General features: G+C 36.1%; 1 long non-coding RNA gene and 1 pseudogene across 2 annotated transcripts in view; one reads left to right on the top strand and one right to left on the bottom strand.

Annotated features, from left to right (window-relative positions):
• Window positions 1-12,111, bottom strand: part of LOC109278327 (uncharacterized) — a 52,102-nt gene extending 39,991 nt beyond the window's left edge. For both annotated transcript variants that reach the window (XR_002085610.2, XR_008421759.1), the window contains exon 1: window positions 11,997-12,111. This is a non-coding gene — a long non-coding RNA (uncharacterized LOC109278327). The remainder of the gene's footprint in view (window positions 1-11,996) is intronic.
• Window positions 12,112-14,250: 2,139 nt separating this feature from the next.
• LOC109275104 (Y-box-binding protein 1-like) lies at window positions 14,251-20,908 on the top strand (annotated as a pseudogene).
• Window positions 20,909-21,384: the final 476 nt, after the last annotated feature.

Here is a 21,384-nt window from a genome sequence, read left to right as displayed (position 1 = left end):
TCAAGCCCAGCATCAGGCTCTATGCTGAGCAGTTGGAGCCTGGAGCCTGCTTCAGATTCTGTGTCTCCCTCTCTCTCTCTCTCTCTGCCCATCCTCTGCTTGTGCTCTGTCTCTCTGTCTCTCAAAAATAAATAAATGTTAAATTTTTTTTAAAAAATATTAGCCTACTAGGTTTACTTGTTAAATAATGTACAGGTACTATTTTGATAAAATTTTTTAAGTGGTAATAAAATTTTAAAACTATGTGTCTTGCTTTTGTCTAGATACAGGTGGTATGAGGGGCAAATCATTGCCTAGGTAGGAAAAAATAAAATACTAGAAAAAAAGTAAATAAGTTGATAAAAAGGAGATTGTAGCACATTGGTGCATATAAAGTAAGAGAGCATTTGGTTGGTTGATTGGGTAGTTTGGAAAACTAGGAAACAAGAAACAAAATAAACATCTACATAGAAATTGTTGCTAAACTCCTTGACAGTAAATAATATGTATAATTTGCTTTGTTTACAGTAAGTAGTCTGAAACTAATATGAAATCAAATATATTTTGAAAAATAAATATATTATGAAAAGAGATATATTTTACATTAGTAAAATATATGAAAAGTAGTTGAAAGGACATTTAGAGCAAACTTTAATAATGATGATGAAACCCCTATAATGGTAACTGAAAACTTATTTTCTGAATGTTTTGAAAGTGTTGGGATGGAAGATAAACTACCATTGCAATATAAAATGTAGAATGCCCAGTTAAATTTTAATTTCAGATGAGCAACAGACTTCTATCTTGATGTCCCAAACACTGCATGAACTTAGTTAGCCACAGCAATTAGACAAGAAAAAGAAACAAGAAGTATCAATATTGGTAAAGAAGTTAAACCGTCACTATTTGTAGATGACATGACACTATGCAAGGAAAATCCTAAAGATTCAACAAAAAAAAACTAACAAACAAATTCAGTAAAGTGGCAGGATACAAAATTAACTCAGAAATCAGTACTGTTTCTACATGCTAACAACTAACTCACAAAAAGAGAAATTTAAAAAACACCATTTACAATTGCACTAAAAGTAATAAAATACCTAAGAATAAACTTAACAAAAGAGGCGAAAGACTTTTACTCTGAAAACTATAAAACACTGATGAAATAAATTGAAGATGACTCAAACAAATAAAAAGATGTCCCATGTTTACAGATTGGAAGAATTAATATTATCAAAATATTCATATTAACTAAAGCAATCTATAGATTCAATGCAATTGCTATCAATATACCAACAGCATTTTTTGCAAAACTAGAACAAATACTAAAATTTGCATGGAACCAGAGAAGATCCCAAATAGTCAAAGAAACCCTGAGAAAAAAGAACAAAGCTGGAAGTATAACAATTCCGTATTTCAAGACATACTATACAGTTGTAGTATAGTTGTAGTTATCAAAACAGTATGATGGCACAAAAATAGACACGTGGACCAACAGAACAGGGTAGAGATCATGGAAATATACCCACAAATATATGTCGAATTAATCTCTGACAAAGGAGAGGATAATATACAATGGGGAAAATTAGTCTTTTTAATAAATGGTGCTGTAAAAACTGGACAATTATATGTAAAAAAGAATGAAACTGAAGTGCTTTTCAACACCATATACAAAAATAAACTGAGAGTAGATTGAAGAACTAAATTTGACACCTGAATCCACAAAAATCTTAGGAGAGAATACAGATGGTAATCTCTGACATCAGCCATAGCAACGTTTTTCTAGATACACCCCCTAAGGCAAGGAAAACTATTTTGCCCCTAAGGCAAAAATAAACTATTAGGACTACATCTAAATAAAAAGCTTTTGCACAGCAAACAAAAACATCAACAAAACAAAAAGACAATCTACTGAATGGGAGAAGATACTTGCAAATGATATATCTGATAAGGAGTTAATATCCTAAATAGATAATACATACAACTTGACATCAAAAAACAAAACAAAAAAAGAAATCTGATTAAAAAATGGGCAGAGGACCTGAGTCAACATTTTTCCAAAGAAGACACACAAATGGCCAACAGACACATGAAAAGATGCTCAACATCACTAACCATCAGGGAAATGCAAGTCAAAAACCACAATGAGACCATCTCACATCTGTCAGAATGGTTAAAATCAAGAAAACAAGAAACAACAAGTGTTGTCAAGGAAGTAGAGAAAAAGAAACCCTCATGCACTGATGGTGGAAATGTAAATCAGTACAGCTACTATGGAAAACAATATGGAAATTTCTCAAAAAAATTACAAATGGAAATACCACATGATCTAGTAATTCTACTACTGGATATTTACCCAGGGCAAATGAAAACACTAACTCTGAAAGATATATGTATCCTTATGTTTATTGCAGCATTATTTACAATAGTCAAGATATGGGAGCAACCTAAGTGTCCATCAATAGACAAATGGATAAGGAAAATGTGGTAGATATATACAATGGAATATTACACAGTCATAAAAAAGGCTGAGACTATGCCATTTCAGACAACATGGATTGGACCTAGAGGGTATTGTACTAAGTAAAATAAGTCAGACTGAGAAAGACAAATACCATATGATTCCACTCATAAATGGAATCTAAAAAAATAAACAAACAAAAAGCAGAATCAGAACTATAAAACAGAGAAGTGATGGTTGCCAGAGGGGAGGATGGTAAGGGGTTGGGCAAAACAGGTGAAAGGGAGAGGAAAATACAGGCCTCCAGTTATGAAATGAATAAGTCACAGAAATAAAAATCAGGGCATAAGGAATACAGTCAATCATATTGTAATAACAATGTAATGGGACACATGATAGTTATACTTGTGGTGAGCATAGCATAATGTATAAACCCACCAAATCACTAAGTTTTACACCTGAAACTAATGTAACAAATAAAAATAAATAACTTTAAAATACCCCAAAAAATTATTTGTTGTTTACCTAAAATTTAAATTTAACTGATAATCCTATATTGCTATTTGCTAAATATGGCAACCCAGGTATAAATCAATTGTTAAAGACCTGAAAGATAAATACAAAATACAAACATTCTGGGCAAAAGTAAGAAATTATAATTGCTAAAGTTTTTAAAGTTCACTTAATAACCTAAAATGAAGAACAGGGTGACAAACATTCTAAAGGAAATACCCTGATAGAAGAGTTCCCCTTACTCTTGGTGAACACCAAAAAACAGTTTGTTTTTATATAGTGATGGTAGTTTTCCTGACTGGATGAACATCATCATGAGGCCAACTTCCTGTCTCATATTCAAAGGAATCAACTTTCTCCCTAATAGACACATCTAAGTTTCTAGCAAAGAGCAATTTAGAATAGAGAGGAAAAAAAAAAAACTACCTGATCCTTTATAGAAAAAAGTTTGCCAACTGTTACTCTGAAGGCTACTTTGACCAGCAGAACACAAAAGAATTAGGAAACAAGAAAGTCTGAGCAGGCCTAAAACTAACTCTTCTTTCAATAGCCAAAATTTCAATCTGAGTTCTCATCAGATTGAGAAGCCATCAAAGTTAGAATGAGTTAATTGGTGGTTATTAAAAGCATTTACAGAGGGCCACCTGGCTGGCTCAGTTGGTAGAGTTGCCTGACTCAGGGTTGTGAGTTTGAGCCCCACATTGAGTGTGGAGCCTACTTAAAGTAAAATTTTTTAAAATTTATTTAAAAAAACATTTGCAGATTAAAGAGTTTATTTCAGATCATCTTTCTTCAAGTGATATTTTCTCTTATTTTTAATATCTACTACTTTAATTATTTGATTTTATTAAAAATGTATTCAACTAGATCATACACTCTTTTCAAGTCTTCGTTTGGTCTTTCTTGGCAAAGAACCTGCTCTTGAGTTCATATTCAAGACACTTTTACCTGGCCGCAGTGGCTGACACAAAACCATAGGTCAAATGATCTTGGAATGGAAATGATGGGTAAGATTTAAAAAAATTACAAATCCAACATATTTCAATAATAGCAAGCATCATATTATATAAGAATTATAATTTATATTTTCATTTTTAACATTGAGTCGATTTCAGCTTTTGTAAAAACATAGCCTTGGTACTGAAAATTATAAAGCTGTTTATAGGATGAAAGTTACTCGCTTGCTCAAAAAAAATTTTTCTTATGAAATCTTTTCACTGAAATGTCTTAGGTAAAGAGAAAAATCTGTTTTCTACCAAGTTGCACAGATGTAGATGCATCTTTAAAAATTCCTATACAGGGGTGCCTGAGTGGCTCAGTTAAGCATCTGACTTTGGCTCAGGTCATGATCTTATGGGTCATGGGTTCAAATCCCACATCTAACAGTGCAGAGCCTGTTTGGGATTCTCTCTCTCCCTCTCCCTCTCTTTCTCTCTCTCTCTCTCTCTCTCTGCTCCTCCCAACTCATGCTTTATCTCTGTCTCTCTCTCAAAATAAATAAACTATTAAAAATAATAATAAATTAATTAAATAAATAAAAATTCGTATACAATAAAAATGGATTTATTTTCTTCCATACATTTACCACGAACTTACTTTCTCATTAAAATATGAAATATGCCAAAGGAGGAAACATGTTAGGTTCTAATTAACTTCTTTAAGTTAAATAGTATAATGACTTTAAATTATTTCTTGGAGTCAAAGGCTTTGCCTTTTTTTCTTGTAAGAAAAACATAATTATCAAAAAGTACATCAATTTCAAAAGCTTAAGTGTTTTTACATAAATGTTTTTAAATGCTCACCTTTTTACTTGTTTGAAAAGCTTTCTTGAGATATAATTAACATACAATTTGTCCATTGTAAGTATACCATTTGATATTTATTTACTACAGTAGTCACAGGGTTATGCAGCCACATCACAATCTAATTTTAGATCAAGTTTGTCTCCTTCAAAAACAAAACAAAAAATGCCTTTGCCCTTATTCCCCTCCTCCCCACTCCATCCCAGCCTTCGGCAACCACTTACCCATTTTCAGTCCCTGTAGATTTACCAGTGGTGGACAGTTTATATAAATAGGATCATACAACATGAGGTCTTTGCGACTGGCTTTTTCACTTAGCATGTTTTCAAGTTTTATCTATTCTGTAGCATGATCAGTACCTCATTTCTTTTTATTACTGAGTAATATTCCATTACATGGTTCTACCACATTTTCTTTTGCCATTCACCGGTGACTGCACATTTGGCTTATTTCTACTTTTGGCTATTTTGAGTAATGTTGTTCTGAGCTTTTGTGTACAGGTGTGTGTGTGTGTGTGTGTAGATATATGTTTTTATCTATCTTGGGTAGATACTTAAAAGTAGAACTGCTAGGTCATATGAAAACTCTGTGCTTAATATTTTGAGGAAATGCCAAGCTTTTTAAATTCCAACTAGCAACATAAAAGACTTCCAGTTTCTCATGTTCTTATTAATATTTGCAATTGTCTTTTTTTATTAGATCTATCTATTGAATATGAATTATTACCTCACTGGAGTTTTGATTTGCAGGTCTGTAATGATCAATGATGCTGAGCATCATTTCAAGTGCTTACTGGTTATGAATCTTCTTTGAAGAAATGACTATTCAAATTCTATGTCATTTTTCTTAAATTGAGTTATTGAGTGTTTTTATCATTGAATTATAATATAGATAGATAGATAGATAAAATACAAGTGCTTTATCAGATATATGATGTGCAAAAATTTTCTCTCATTTTGTGTATTATCTTTTCACTTCTTTGATACATTGATTTCAGCAGAAAAGTTTTAAATTTTGATGTATCCAATTTACCTGTTTTTTTTTCTTTTGTAGCTTATATTCTTGCTGTTGTATATAAGAAAACATTGCCTAAAGCAAAATCATGAAGATTTTTTTCTTCTAAGAGTTTTAAAGCATTAATTCTTACATTTAAGTTTATAATCCATTTTGTACTATTTTTGGACATAGTATGAGGTAGGGATCTAACTTCATTCTTCTGATTTGGATACTCATTTTCCCAGTACTATTTGCTGAAACATTATTCTTTCTTGACTGACTGTCTTAGCACCCCGGTCAAAAATCGAGTGATTGTAAATGCGAGTTTCTTTCTGGACTCTCAATGCTATACCATTGATCTATATGTCTGTCCATATACCAGTACCACACTGTCTTGAATACTATAGGCTTGTGGTAAGCTTTTAAATCACCAACTGTGAATTCTCCCATACTCCTTTTCAAAATTGTTTTGGCTATTCAGGTTCTCTTATATTTCCATAAGATTATTAGGATCAGATTGGAGTGGAGCTCTTGCCCTTTGAGCAGTGGCTAGGTAGAAAAAGGGACATCCAATTCTGTCTGGGAGGGATGAGAAATGGCAACCTGTCCCTCCAGAAGTGAAACTTTAACCCTAGACTGGGAGCTAGAGGGAGTTAAAGCCATAATTTTTTATCATTTTCATCAATAAATTGTTGTTTCTTAAGAAGAGAGTCTACCAAGATCCATATTCTGCCATTCTAAAAGTCCCTGCCCCCTTTGCATAAACTTTAAAAATCTACTTGATTATAACTTTGCTTTGAGTTGAGGAGTAGCTGATATTATTCCCATTTTTCAAATAAGATGAAACAGGTTAAATGTAGAAATGGAAATTGTATAGCAAAAAATAGAATACATGTCCCCCAACCAACTGGTCTCAACAGTTCAAGCTGCCTCTGTGGTAGAGTAAGTCTGGAGAAAGAGTTCAATGAATTTCATATACTTTCTAAAATCCTGTGATCCTGTGTTTTTACTCTGCCATGGAAATGTTCAAGAACTTTGCAAACATGGCCAGAACTAGCCAGGTAGCAATTTTATCAAATATTTTGTCAAAGGTGTAACAGTTTACATGTTTAGAAAGACTCCTCCTTAATAGAGAATATGTCAGAAACAGATAAATTAGTAGTAATCAACTAAGTTGAAGAGACAGGAAAGATTTCTAATGGTTTTTCTGTTGGATACTTGTTACAATTAAAAGAAAGCAATGACAGAAAATCACAGATGCATATAGACAGCTAAACTCATAGGGCAACCTACTACTTGGAGAAAAATTATAGGGTCAATCCAAGACAAAATTGTGATATAGGCAATTTTTCTTCTTCAATGCCTTTTTCCTTTTGCTCTGATAACAATTCCATTTCCCCAGCTCCAAGTGTTTGATGAATTTGTATTCTTCTCCATGATCTCAAAACGCATGGCAGCCATTTGATCTTAACACAATACCTATTTAAGTTATCCACATCCCTACTTAAGCTTGAATTAAAGACTATAGTTTCATCTTTGTCATTTTGGGCATCATCAAGGGAATAAGAGAGAGCTTTTGGAATACACTGAAGCCGTCTCCCCTTAGAGCTGAAACCAATCACATGTGGGTGGTTTCCGCTCTACTTACGCATAAGGATTGCTCTACAAGAAAGATACCATTTCTGTTTGTATAACAGAATCACTCTCCTGAATTTACAGCTTCAATCCCCCTATCAGTCATTGTGACAGCACTTCACAGCAATACAACAGGAGAGATTGAAGACAAAGACAACTGGTCTGCCTACCAGTCAGATGTGATTACAGCTCTGAACATCAATGTTTAGACTACAAGGCAATGCGTATCATCTTTATCACAATGTAAAATCAGATAAACTATTTGTTGTTCTTCATTATCTGGGGAAAGCCCAGAAGAGAACACATAGTGCCAACCATATTATGTGCCACCTTTCTTCCAATAAAAAGTAAAATTGGAAGACATAAACAAAAATTTACCAATTCAGCAGAGCAGAAATCTACTTCATTCTGCAACTAAACATTAGAGACCTATACGCTTCTATTTCAGTTCTTTGAATATAAGATCTATCTAAGAATACGGGGCAAAGGACCCTGACAATGCCTCTAAATTTGTTTCCATCTCTGGTCAAGTTCAATATCAGATAGGAAATACTGAAATGCAATAGAAAGTTGCCTTCACTTAGCATTTTATGACTCTTTCTGGAAGATTCAACCTAACAGAATCCTATTTGAAACCTACCTGCCTTATTATGTAAAAATCCCACAAAGAAGAAAATAAAGCTAGTGGAGGATAGAAATAGAGTCTGTAATGTAATTTGACTCAATCCTATTGCCCATCTACCCAGGAATCTACTACAACTGTGTCACAAACAGAAGTGTTATAAGAAAGCATGGCGGTCTTTTAGAACTCCATGAGATATTTTATCTTCAAATTTCTAACGATATACTTTTCCATGTCAATGCGGGATAATTAATTGCATACATTATATACCTTTCTGACTTTTAAAGGTAATGGTACTGAATGACTAATGTGATATTTTGCATGTTTTAATAAATTTAAGTCAATTAAGTTTTTAGTCTAGTTTTATAATTGATAATTAGTACCACACTCCATATATTTCCTCAAGCTCAAAACCTAGGAGTCATCTTGTTTGTTCTCATGCCTATGCACCCACATATAATCCATCAGTAAGTCCTGAGAGTTCAACCTTTAAAAAATATCACAAGTACAGCACATATCACCACAGAGCCACCTTCAAAACTCAGGCTATTCCAGGAACCTCTTATTGCTTCTCCTTGCTTCCACTTTTGTTGTGCTTCAGGCAATTTTCTACACAGTAGCCAAAGTGAACATTTTAAAATAAAAATCAGATAGTTTCACTCCTTTGCTTAAAATCTGCCAACGTCTTTCTTCTTCTCAACTTATGCAAAAGAAAATTCAAACTCCTAATCATGACCTAAATGCCTTATATATTTCAACCTCTCCCACTTCTATTCAAGCCACACTGGCTTCTTGCTCCTCTTTGAACATAGCCTTTGCATTAACAAAATGGGATTTATGTTTTACAAACTAAATACCACAGCGCTTTTGTGTGAAGTCATGTGCTATAGAATTCTTTTGTATGATACTCTCTTTGAACAACAACATCAAGTAACACTTCTTCAGGCATAAGTAGTACATAAAAGAGTGATAAGTCCTCTTATTAGATGATAGAAAAATGAATGAGAATCTCCTACAAATAAACAAAATCACCAAAGAGGAAAAATGCTATAAAACAACATTGAATGCACAATTCTGCATACCCACTGGCATCCAATTGGATCACAGAAGTTGTTTTTCAGAAGATATTGGTCTTGGCAATGAGTTTTTGTAGCTGATTCCAAAAGCAAAAATAAACAAGTGGGATTACATCAAACTAAAAATAAATGAATGAATTAATTAATACATAAATAAATCCATAAATCTGCACAACAAAGGAAACAATCAACAAAATGAAAAGTCAACCTACTAAATAAGATAAAATATTTATGAATCATATATCTGAGAAAGGGTGACTATCCAAATTATATAAAGAAACTCATACAACTCAATAGCAAAAAACAACAACAACAACAACAACAACAACAAACCACAATCTCATTTAAAAAATGGGCAGAGGACCTGAACAGACATTTTTCCAAAAAAACATACAGATAGTCAACAGCTTCCTCAAAAAACCTGAAAACAGAACCACCATATGATCCAGGAATCCCAATTCTGGGTATTTATTCAAAGAAAACACTAACTTGAAAAGATACATGTATCTTATGTCCACTGCAGCATTATAATAGCCAAGACATGGAAACGAACTAAGTATCCACTGACAGATGAATAAAGAAAATGTGAGATACACACACACACACACACACACACACACTAGAATATTATTCAGCCATAAAGAAGAATGGAATCTTGCCATTTGTGACATTAATGCACTTTGAAGACATTATGCTAAGTGAAATAAGTCAGACAGAAAAAGAAAATACCATATAATCTCACTTATATGTGGAATCTAAAAACAAAAACAAAAACACCAAGCTCGTAGATACAGAGAACATAAAAAAACAAAATGGTGATAGCCAGAGGTGAAGGGTGGGCTGGGAGGTGAAATGGGTAAAGGAAGTCAAAAGGTGCAAACTTTCAGTTATAAAATAAATAAATCATGGCAATGTAATGCACTGTATGGTGACTACAATTAATAATACTGTATTGCATATTTCAAAGTATTACATATTTAAAAGTTGCTAAGAGAATAGATCTTAAAAGTTCTCATTATGAGAAAAAATTCTGTAACTGTGTATGGTGATGAATGTTAGCTACATATTTTGTGGTAATCATTTTGCATTATATACAAATATCAAATCATTATGGTTTCTGTTTGGTTTTGAAGCAAAAAGTTTTATTATCAGAAGGGAAGCCTAATGAGAAGGCTGGAGAGCATTCCCAAATCTGCCTTCTAGATTTTTTATAATCATAGAGATTGACATTACATACAAATTGATGAAAAGGTCAGGAATATATGACTATTCATGAGTTCAACAGGAAAAACAGAACATACACATTGAGCAACCATATATGCAACATACATCTTACTTTCACTTTGGGGTGCAAACTTACCATCAGAAAAAAGCAAAATTCAGGAGGTTATCTTAAAACAAGGAGGCGGGGCTCTCAGCATAAACTGGATAGGGTCTTGGGCTCTTATTTCAGGTAAGGTACGCAGGGCCTTGGGGCGCCTGGGTGGCTCAGTCAGTTAAGCAGCCAACTTGGGCTCAGGTCATGATCTCACAGTCCCTGAGTCTGAGCCCCCATTGCGCTCTGTGCTGACAGCTGGAAGCCTGGAGCCTGCTTCGGATTCTGTGTCTCCCTCTCTCTCTCTGCCCCTCCCCCACTCACACTGTGCCTCTCTCTCTCTTTCTAAAAAATAAATAAAAATTAAAAAAATAAAAAAGGTATTCAAGGCCTTGTGTATTTGTAGACTTGAGTCCTGGCTTATGCAGAGACAGCTAGTGTATTCATTAGTGGGCTCAAGGAGGTGCCTATGGCCCTACTTGGAAAACCAGTGACACACTCCCCATAAATGCTGTGACAGAGTGCTGGGTGGGAAGCCATCCTCAGTTTGAATGAAATACCGTAAACCTTTGTCCAGGATCCCCACCAGAATCTCACACTGAAAACTGGAGAAAATGTGCTTCACCTCCGGCAGATGAGGGGAAAAGTAATAGGCCCAAAGTATTCTGTTCATCTCAGTGAGGCCTGTCCACAAGAGAAACTATTTTATCAAGCCCTCAAATCATTATGTCATATACCTGAAACTAATGTAATGTCGTATGTCAATTATATCTCAATCTTTAAAAAAAGAAAAAAAGATACTAATACTAGTATTAAAATCCCTAAAAAAAGAAAATATGAATATTCATCTCAATCTTACATCAGAGAAGGAAATTAGACATTTTAAATACGTATTTATCACACATTATCTATTTGGGTAGATACTTTGAAGTCCAATGGATTTCCATATATAAGGAAAGGATTCCCTTGTGAGTATTAAATAGAAGTTGCTTAAAGTCTGTTGCATATTACATGTAAATAGAGTGTTTAACACATATATTTTACTCCTTACAGATGCTCAAAAGTTTTTAATCTGGGGATTTACTACCATAACAGTAAACCCTCTTGGTATATATTTATAAAATATTACCTAGTTATTATAGTTCTATCCCCACTCTGACTAATGTTTTAAGAGTAAAATGGTTACTTTACAACACAAAAGTTAAACTTCAAAAAACTTAAGTATATAATATTTCCTAGAGAAAAGAACTATAATTCTCAAGCTGATAGGAACTGGGGAGATTTAGTGATACTCAATCCAGCTTAAAATAAAGTTGCTGTCCTGTCCTTTCCTACGGCTTAGGTCTCTGACAGCAAACATAATTAAAGCTATAGAGAGAGAAATCACCAGTTGTTCTGAATCAGTGAAACGTGACAGCCAAGAAAATAATGCTAAGGTTTTTTTTTAAGTCCCAAGTACTGATTCTACCCACAGTCCCCTTTTTTCTGTGTCATTCTTAACAGCAGAAATAAATACAGAACAAACATGAATCAATAGAAAAGGCTGGGGAGAGAGAGAACAATTTAGGGAATTTCTGTGATGTATTATAGTTCATACCCATGCAGTCATCCAGTGAGCCTGGCGTTCCCCTCAGCTCTGCCCGGCTGGCACCTGCTCACTCTTATAGTCAGCCCCATGGCTTCTCCATGTCACTTCCCTCCCGTAGACTGTCCGTTCGGGTGCCAGAAAAAGTAGGGTTAGTACTTCCACATCTGTTTCCTACTAAAGTCACAGAAGTCTCTTGTCAATGACCTACTCCTTGGACTTGTTAGTAAAAGGTGGATATGAGGTAGAAGATTGGTACGATGAAAAGAGGCTATTTTAAATCGCTGTCATCGTGATTAAATGTGATTTTCTCCAAAATTCCCCAGGGGCTTATTTTGAACCAAATCCTCTCCTGCTGGCATGTTTCTGATTCACTGGCATTACCTTCCTGTATGCCAGGGATATGCCATCTTTAAAGGAATTAAAAAGGGTGATCACCATGAATTCAGACTGTGTTGTATTTAACGTGTATATAATACGTATTCTTGAAACTGCTATGAAGACTGTGGTTTTCCTGAAACTAATTTTTGCAGGCTGCATGATTCTTGGCAGTCTCCTAGAAGCAACACAGGAATCATCCGCATAATTCTGCCACTGGCTCTTAAACTCAGAAGTGGGCAATCGGCTAGTACTTATTTTAGAAAGTCTGGCAGGTCCACTGAGTTTGCTCACAACTGTGCACCTCTTAGAAATCTCATGCTAGTGAGCTCAATTATTATTAAAAGACCGAAATATAATTAACACACAACACCATGCCACCTTGTCACCTTTTGGACTAACCATTCCTCACAGTGACATACTACAGAAAGCCTGCTCCTTCGTGATATGGCCATTACACTATAAGAACTGAAATTATGTCGGGGCGCCTGGGTGGCTCTGTCAGTTAAGCGTCCCACTTCGGCTCAGGTCATGATCTCGCAGTTTGTGAGTTCGAGCCCCCGCATCAGGCTCTGTGCTGACAGCTCAGAGCCTGGAGCCTGCTTCGGATTCCTCTCTCTCTACCCTCCCCTGCTCAATCTCTCTCTGTTTCTCAAAAATGTATAAACATTAAAAATTTTAAACAATTTTTTTAAAAAACTGAAATTAGGTCAATTATTTTTATTTCTTAAAACTATGCAAGGTTACAGACATTTTTCCCTACTAGCAGATGATATAAATCCAAAGTTCCAAGACTGATTTGTTTTATCTTGGTATGTTTCATTATGTATGTGTCTGTGGCAGATAAAAAGAATGAGGATTGGACTTCTGGTCTTGGGCCTTTCACTTCCTTACGATGCAGCCTTGCATAAGTCACCTTAGTTTCATGATTTTTATCTGTCAAATGGGAATAACAATACACATCCTACCTATCACACAGAATATAAAATTGTAAAGTGCTAGATAAATGTAAGGTTTGTGCATTGATGAAAATGCCTTGAGTTAATAAACATATGTTTATAAAATATGCATTTTTATTGAAAACATATATATTAGTAAAAGGGCTGTTTGGCAAGAAAACTGGCTGGGAACCAAAGACTCATGCTACAAATTGCCAATTCCAAGTGGCTTGGCAGAAAATCCAGATGGAAATCACATACCTCCCTATGATGATTAACTTTATGTGTCAGTTTGGCTGGGTCCTGGTGTCTAGATATTTGGTCAAACATTTTTTCTAGATGTTTTTATGAACGTGTTTTTTGGATGAGATTAACATTTGTATCACTGGACTTTACAGTTAAGCAGATTGCCCTCTGTAGTGTGGGTGGGCCTCATCCAATCAACTGAAGTCCTGAATAGAAAAAAGACGGCCCTCCCCAGAACAGGAAGGAATTCTGCCAGCAGACAGCCTGTAGACTTCAAGTGCAACCTCAGCTCTTCCCTGGCTGTCCTGCCTGTTGGACTTAGCCTGTTGATTTTGGACCTGCCAGCCTCTATTATAATGTGAGCCAATTCCTTAAAATAAAGTTTGTTCTTTCTCTCTCTCTCTTTTTCTCATTCTCTGTCTCTACACACACACACACACACACACACACACACACACACACACCCTCAGCTGTTTTGTTTCTCTGGAGAACCCTAACTACTATACCCCTTAAATCTATGTGGAGTGATTGACTAATCCTGGCCAATGGATAAGTGAAGCGTGTCACTTCTGCAGTGAGGTATCTAATTACCTGGTGTGCTCTCTCCACTTTGTCTTCTCCTCCTGTGGCATATTTGGAAGCCATATGTGGAGGATAGCTACATGTGGTGCACAAGATGGATGAAGCCTGAAGATTGGCCCAATATGACGCAACAGAGATTTGAGGATTATCTGCTACAGCAGCTGGAACTAGTTACCCTGACTAATACAGGTATATGTTATTGTGTACAAATTGAACTAAAAAGGAAAATTCTGCATTATTTGGAGCATATAAGAAAAAAAAAAGCAGCTCCTGACACCTGGAAACTATCCTGAACACTTTCTCACAGAACACCAACATCGGACAAAGCATTCTCTGACTATGATATCAAGAAAGAAACAAGCCATGGAATGAATAAGTCAGGGGAATCAAAGGTACAGCATAGGGAACACAGTCAATGGTACTCAGTAGTGACGGATGGTGGTTACACTTGTGGTGAGCACAGCGTAACCTACAGAGATGGTGAATCACTATGCTCTACGCATGAAACTAATGTAACATTGTGTGTCAACCATACTCAAATTTACAAACATAAAGACAGAAACCAGACCACTCTGTAATCATGTGTGAAGACAGAGAAAAATGTAAATGTTGTCCAAACAATTCAATTCAACATCTCCCTATCTCGAGTAACATGAATGAATACTGCTCATTTTAGCTTCCCTCTAGTCTCCCCTCCTTCTAAGTCAGATATTCTAAATACCCAATCAGGAGAAGCCCTGCTTCCTGACAGCATGCAATCCAGAAAAAAAAAAGCCTCAGAACAAAGACTTAAAATTCCTTATATCTTCCCCCAAATCACCTAACCAACACTGAAATCCTATTTTAAAAGTCCTTTCCAACACTTACTGAGATGCCCTGTGATTTCCCAGCACCAGTTGTGTGGCCTCCTTCAACTGAAGGACAGTTGACATCTAAATTGACATCTAAGTTGACATCATGTGAAGGACAGCAGAAATCTAAATTGTCCAACGACAGGTGTGTTCCTAGTAGTCTTTAGCTGGAGAGCATCAATACGGGCAATAATTGTACCCTCAGAAAATACAGACTATCTATTTGATTCTAATCTCCTGTAGTCATGCTGATTTTCAGAGTGGGTAGATGAAAACAGTTTTGCTTTAAACCACATTGTGAGACTCTATAATCAGTAACAACATTATATCTGGATTAAATTGTTATTTTAAAAAAAACTTGGGTTTTTTCTGGGGGAATTTTTTAGCTTGAAATATGTCCAATTGCTTATTAAAAACTTGTTACTTTAGGGACACCTGAGTGGCTCAGTCAGTTAAGTATCTGACTTTGGCTCAGGTCATGATCTCGCAGTTTGTGGGTTCAACTCCCACAACTGGATCAGCACTGATCTTGCAGAACCTGCTTGAGATTTTCTCTCTCCCTCTCTCTGTCCCTCCCCCACTTGCTTGCTCTCTCTCTCTCTCTCTCTCTCAAAAATAAATAAACTTAAGAAAAATAAAAAGTAAAAAAAATATAAAATAAATTAGCCACTTTATATTTGATCTTCATTTATTGAAAAGTCTTTAATGGAATACATAGAGAATTACGATTTGTATTTTGACAAATCAATTGTCAACTTTATTTTTCTTTAACAAGAAAGAAAATTTTACTCTCCAGAAAACTATGAATTGCCAAACTTGGAATTAAATGTATGGGGGAAAATTAAAAAGACTTCACCACCGGGCAAACTTTTTAATTGGCTTTAGAACAACTGGAAAGCCTCTTGGCTAAAGACAAAATTAGATCTGCACCTCACACCATGCGCTAAGATAAATTTCAAAAGGATCATATATTTAAAGTAAAAAATAAATTAAAATTTTACAGGGCACCTGGATGGCTCAGTTAGTGGAACGTGCAATGATTTGGGGGTGGTGGGTTCAAGCCCCACATTGGGTGTAAGAAAAATTCTAAATACCACTATTGTGACAAAATATTGCTTGCCTATCAGATTGGCAATATTTAAGTTTGACAATAAATCTGTCAGGGAAAATGTTAGGAATGGGAATGTTTCTCAATTTCTAGTGGAAATGCAAACTGGAACAGCCATTAAGATAACAGTTTGGCGGGGCGCCTGGGTGGCGCAGTCGGTTGAGCGTCCGACTTCAGCCAGGTCACGATCTCGCGGTCCGTGAGTTCGAGCCCCGCGTCGGGCTCTGGGCTGATGGCTCGGAGCCTGGAGCCTGTTTCCGATTCTGTGTCTCCCTCTCTCTCTGCCCCTCCCCCGTTCATGCTCTGACTCTCTCTGTCCCAAAAATAAATAAAAAACGTTGAAAAAAAAATTTAAAAAAAAAAAAAAGATAACAGTTTGGCAATATATAGAAAAAATAGGGAATTAATAAGTGATTATAGCAAGCTTTCAGAATAGAAAGCTAAAAGGTCAACGAACTATAAACAAGTTGAATTTGAAATTACAAACGCATTGTCATTTATATTAGCACCTTCAAAAAACTGAAATACTTAGGTATAAATCTAACAAAATTATGTACAAGATCTATATGAGAAAAACTGCAAAGCTCTGATGAATGAAATTAAAAAACTAAATAAATGGACACCATATTTCATGTTCATGAATAGAAAGATTCAAATATTGTCAAAATGTCAGTTCTTCCCAACTCCAACTACAGATTCAGTACAATCCTAAATTCCATCAAGTTATTGTGTAGATATCAACAAACTGATTCTAAAGTTTAAATGGAGAGGCAAAAGACTCAGAATAGCCAACACAGTATTAAAGGCAAAGAACAAAGTCAAAGGGTTGACACTATGTGACTTCATGATTACTATAAGACTATGTGGTATTGGTGAAAGAACGGACAAATAGATCAATGAAACAGAATAGAGAGCTGAGAAATAGACCCCATAAATACAGCCAGCTGATCTTTGACAAAGGAGCAAAGGCAATACAATGAAGAAAAGATGGTCTTTTAAATAAGTGGTGCTGGAACAACTGGACATCCAAACCAAAAAGAAGAAGGAGAAGGAAAAGAAATAGCTACACACAGACTTTGCACCCTTGTAGAAATCAACCCAAAAAGGATCACAGAGCTGAATGTAAAACACAAAACTACAAAACTCCTAAAAAATCACATTGGAGAAAATCTAGATGACCTTATGTCTGTAATTACTTTTTAAATACAACAGTGAAGGCATGATCCATGAAAGAAATAATTAATAAGCTGCAATTCCTTAAAATTAAAACTTTCTGGGGCGCTTGGGTGGCTCAGTTGGCTAAGCGTCTGACTCTTGATTTCGGCTCAGGTCATGATCTCACGGTTCATCAGATAGAGCCCCATATGGGGATCTGCACTAACAGCTTAGCGCCTACTTGGGATTTTCTCTCTCTCTCTGCCCCTCCCCTGTTCTTGCTGTCTCTCTCTCTCTCTCTCTCACTCTCTCTCTCTCTGTCTCTCTCTCAAAATAAATAAACTTAAAAAAAATTTTTTAACTTTCTGCTCTGCGAAATATACTATCAAAAGAAAGCAAAGACAAGCCACAAATTGAGAGAAAATATTTGCAGAAAACACATGATAAAGGACTGTTACCCAAACTATACGAAGAATACTTAAAACTCAACAATATGAAAACAAACAGCCCAATTAAAAAATGGGCCAAAGACCTCAACAGGCATCTCACCAAGTGAGATATACAGATGGCAAATGAACATATGAAAAAGAGTTTCACATCAGATGTCATTGGGGAAATGCAAATTAAAACAATTGAGATACCACTACACACTTATTAGAAATTATCAAAATCAGTTGATCTAACAATGAAAAAACTGACAATACCAAATGTTGGCAAGGGTGAGGAGCAACAGGAACTCTCATTCATTGTTGGTGGGAATGCAAAATGCTACAGCCACTTTGGAGGATACTTTGGCAGTTTCTTATTAAAGTAAACATACTCTTACCATACAACTCATCAATCTCACTCTTTGATATTTACTCAAAGGAGCTGGAAATGTACGTCTACACAAAAAATCTACATTAAAAATGTGTGTAGCAGCTTTATTAATAATTGCCAAAACTTTGAGGCAATCAAGATGTTCTTCAATAGGTGAATGGATAAACTGTGATACATCCAGACAGTGGATTAATATTTAGCACTAAAAAGAAAGATCTGTTAAGCCATGAAAAGACATGAAATAAAATTAAGTGTATATTACTAGGTAAAAGAAGTACTATTATATGATTCCAATAATATGACATTCTGGAAAAGGCAAAACTATGGATACAATAAAAAGATCAGTGGTCGCTAGGGGCCTGGGGGGCATGGGATGAATAGGCAAAGCACAGAAGATTATTAGGACAGGGAAAATGCCCTGTATACTATAATTATGGATACATGTCATTATACATTTGTCCAAATCCACAGAATGCACAACACCAATTAGACTGTACCCTAATGTAAACTATGGACTTTGGGTCACAATAATGTACCAATGTAGGTTCGTCACTGGCAACAAATGCACCACTCTGGTCAGGGATTTTGATAAAAGGGCAAATTGTGGATGTGTGGAGGCAGGGGGTTTAGGAGAAATCTCTGTACCTTCTGTTCAATATTGTTGTGAATATAAAACCATTCTAAAACTTAAAGTCTGTTAACATATTTACCCAAAAACATGATTTTACCCTTGACATTTCTACCTCTAGGGATTTATCCCAAATATACACTGGAAAAGTATGAAATGATATACAAAATTTATTTATTGTGAAATTATTTATAAAATTAATTACTAGCAACAATAAAAATATCCATCAACAATTTCACTGAAATCCCAGGATACAAAATCAACATATAGACATCAATTGCATTTTTTTACACTAATGATAAAGAATCTGAAAACAAATAAATACAACCATCCCATTCACAACACCATCAAAAACAATAAAGTTCTTAGGAATAAATTTAACACAAGGAAGTAAAAGATATATACAACAAAAACTACAAAATTTAGCTAAAAGAAATCAACACAAAAAGTGGAAAAATATCCTGTGTTCATGGATCAAAAGACTTAATATTGTTAAGATGGGCATAATACCAAAAGCCTTCAACATTCAGCATAACCCCAACCAAAATACCAATAGCATTCTTCACAGAAACAGAAGAGAGAACACTAAAATTTGTGTGGATCCACAAAAGACCCAAAATAGGCAAAATAATTTTGAGAAAAAAGAGCGAAGACAGAGGTACCATGTTTCTGGATTTCAAGCTATACTACAAAGCCATGGTAAAACAAAAACAAAAACAAAAACAAAACAGTACTGGCACAAAAATAGACACAACCTATGGAACAGAGTAGAAACCCCAGAATTAAATACCAGTATATACTGCCAACTAATATTTGCCAAGGAAGCCAAAAACACCCAATAAGGAAAAGATAGTCTTTTCAATACATACTGCTGGGCGAACTAGAGAACCACATGCAGAACAATGAAATTGGACCCCTAATTCACACCACTCACAAAAATTAATTTAAAATGGAGTTCCATCAGAACTAGGAACAGAGAGTGAACCCCAGAGAGCCCTGAGCAGTCCCACTGCCTCCACAGGCCTAGTTATCATCACACCCCAGGAGGAGCCCAGCTACCTAATCTGGCCCCAGTCACCATCACCATAGCTGTAAGCACAGAGGCTGAGACCCAGTAGCCAACCGCAGTCCTTGCCCTCAGCACTGCTGACACCAAGCCCGGTATGATGGGCAGTGGCCTCATTGGGGACACTAGCCAGCAGCCCCAAGATCACTGCAATGGAAGGTTTGGGAACAGTAAAATGGTTCAACGGATATGGAAGAAACAGATATGGTTTCGTCAACTGGAATGACACAGAGGACAATGTACACCAGCTTACCATAAAGAAGAACCCAGGAAGTACCTTCCTAGTGCAGGAGACAGAGAGGCTGGAGTTTGATGTTGTCAAAGGAGAAAAGGGTTCAGAAGCAGCTAATGTGACAGGCCTCAGTGGAGTTCCACTGCAAGGCAGTTAAGAATGCAGCATACCATAACCATTATAGGCGCTATCCGTGTCACAGGGGTCCTTCATGCAGTTACCCACAGAATTACCAAAATAGTGAGAGTAGGAAAAGAAGAAGGGATTGGAGAGTGCTCCCAAAGGCCAGGCCACATAGCATAGGCCCTACCACAGATGGTGGGTTGGATTCCACTTGTGCAGAGGCCCTATGGGCATGGACCACAGTATTCTCAACCTCCCTATCCAAGCAGGCTGCAACAGAACAAGATAAAAAAAGTGAGACAGAATATTACTGGGGCTATAGATCATGATTCCACAAGGGGTCCTCCCTGCCAAAGACAGCCTAGGGGCACCTGGGCGGATCAGTCAGTTGGGCATCCCACTTCGGCTCAAGTTATGATTTCACAGCCCATGGGTGTGAACCGCCATATCGGGCTCTGTGCTGAAGCTCAGAGCCTGGAGCCTGCTTAGGATTCTGTGTCTCCCTCTCTCTCTGCCTCTCCCCCACTCGTGCTCTGTCTTTCTCTCAAAAATAAATATTAACAAAAAAAAATTTTTAAAGACAGTCCAGAGAGGACAACAATGAAGAAGATAAGGAAAAATCAAAGAAATGAGACCCAAAATCACCAGCCACCTCAACCTGGGTACCACAGCAACTTCAATTACAGAGGCAGATGCCCAGAAAACTCTAAACCACAAGATGGCAAAGAGACAAAAGCAGTGGATCCACCAGCTGAGATTTCATCAGCTTCCAAGGCTGAGCACAGTGGGGATGAGTAAATGCGGCTTACCATTGCTACCATGATCAGGTTTAGTCATCCAACAAGAAAAAATCAATATGAAATCCCTGTAATAAGAAATGAGTGGCACCTGGGTGGCTCAGTTGGTTAAGCATGGGAGTCTTGACTTTGGCTAAGGTCATAATCTCATGGTTCCTGAGAGAGAGCCCCACATGGGGCTCTGTGCTGGCAGCACTGAAGCCTGCTTAGGATTCTCTATCTTGCCCTCCACCACTCATACTCTCTCTCTCCCTCTCTCAAATAAATAAACTTAAAAAAAAAAAAAAGATTTAAGAAATGAGCAAAAGATTGGAGCTGAAGACCTTAAGTGCTTGTTTTATCCCATTAAGCAGATAAATAGAACTATCTATTATTATCTATGCAGCATGGGTGGTTTTTTTTAATGTTTATTTATTTATTTTGAGAAAAGGAGAGAGAGAGAGAGAACAGGGAAGGGGCAGAGAGAGAGGAAGAGAG

This window comes from Panthera pardus, unplaced genomic scaffold (assembly GCF_024362965.1).
Source record: "Panthera pardus isolate Hobbes unplaced genomic scaffold, ASM2436296v1 HiC_scaffold_13, whole genome shotgun sequence".
NCBI lineage: Eukaryota > Metazoa > Chordata > Mammalia > Carnivora > Felidae > Panthera > Panthera pardus.
The sequence above is the reverse complement of the archived record's forward strand: the minus strand, read 5'-3'. Positions and strand labels throughout refer to the sequence as shown.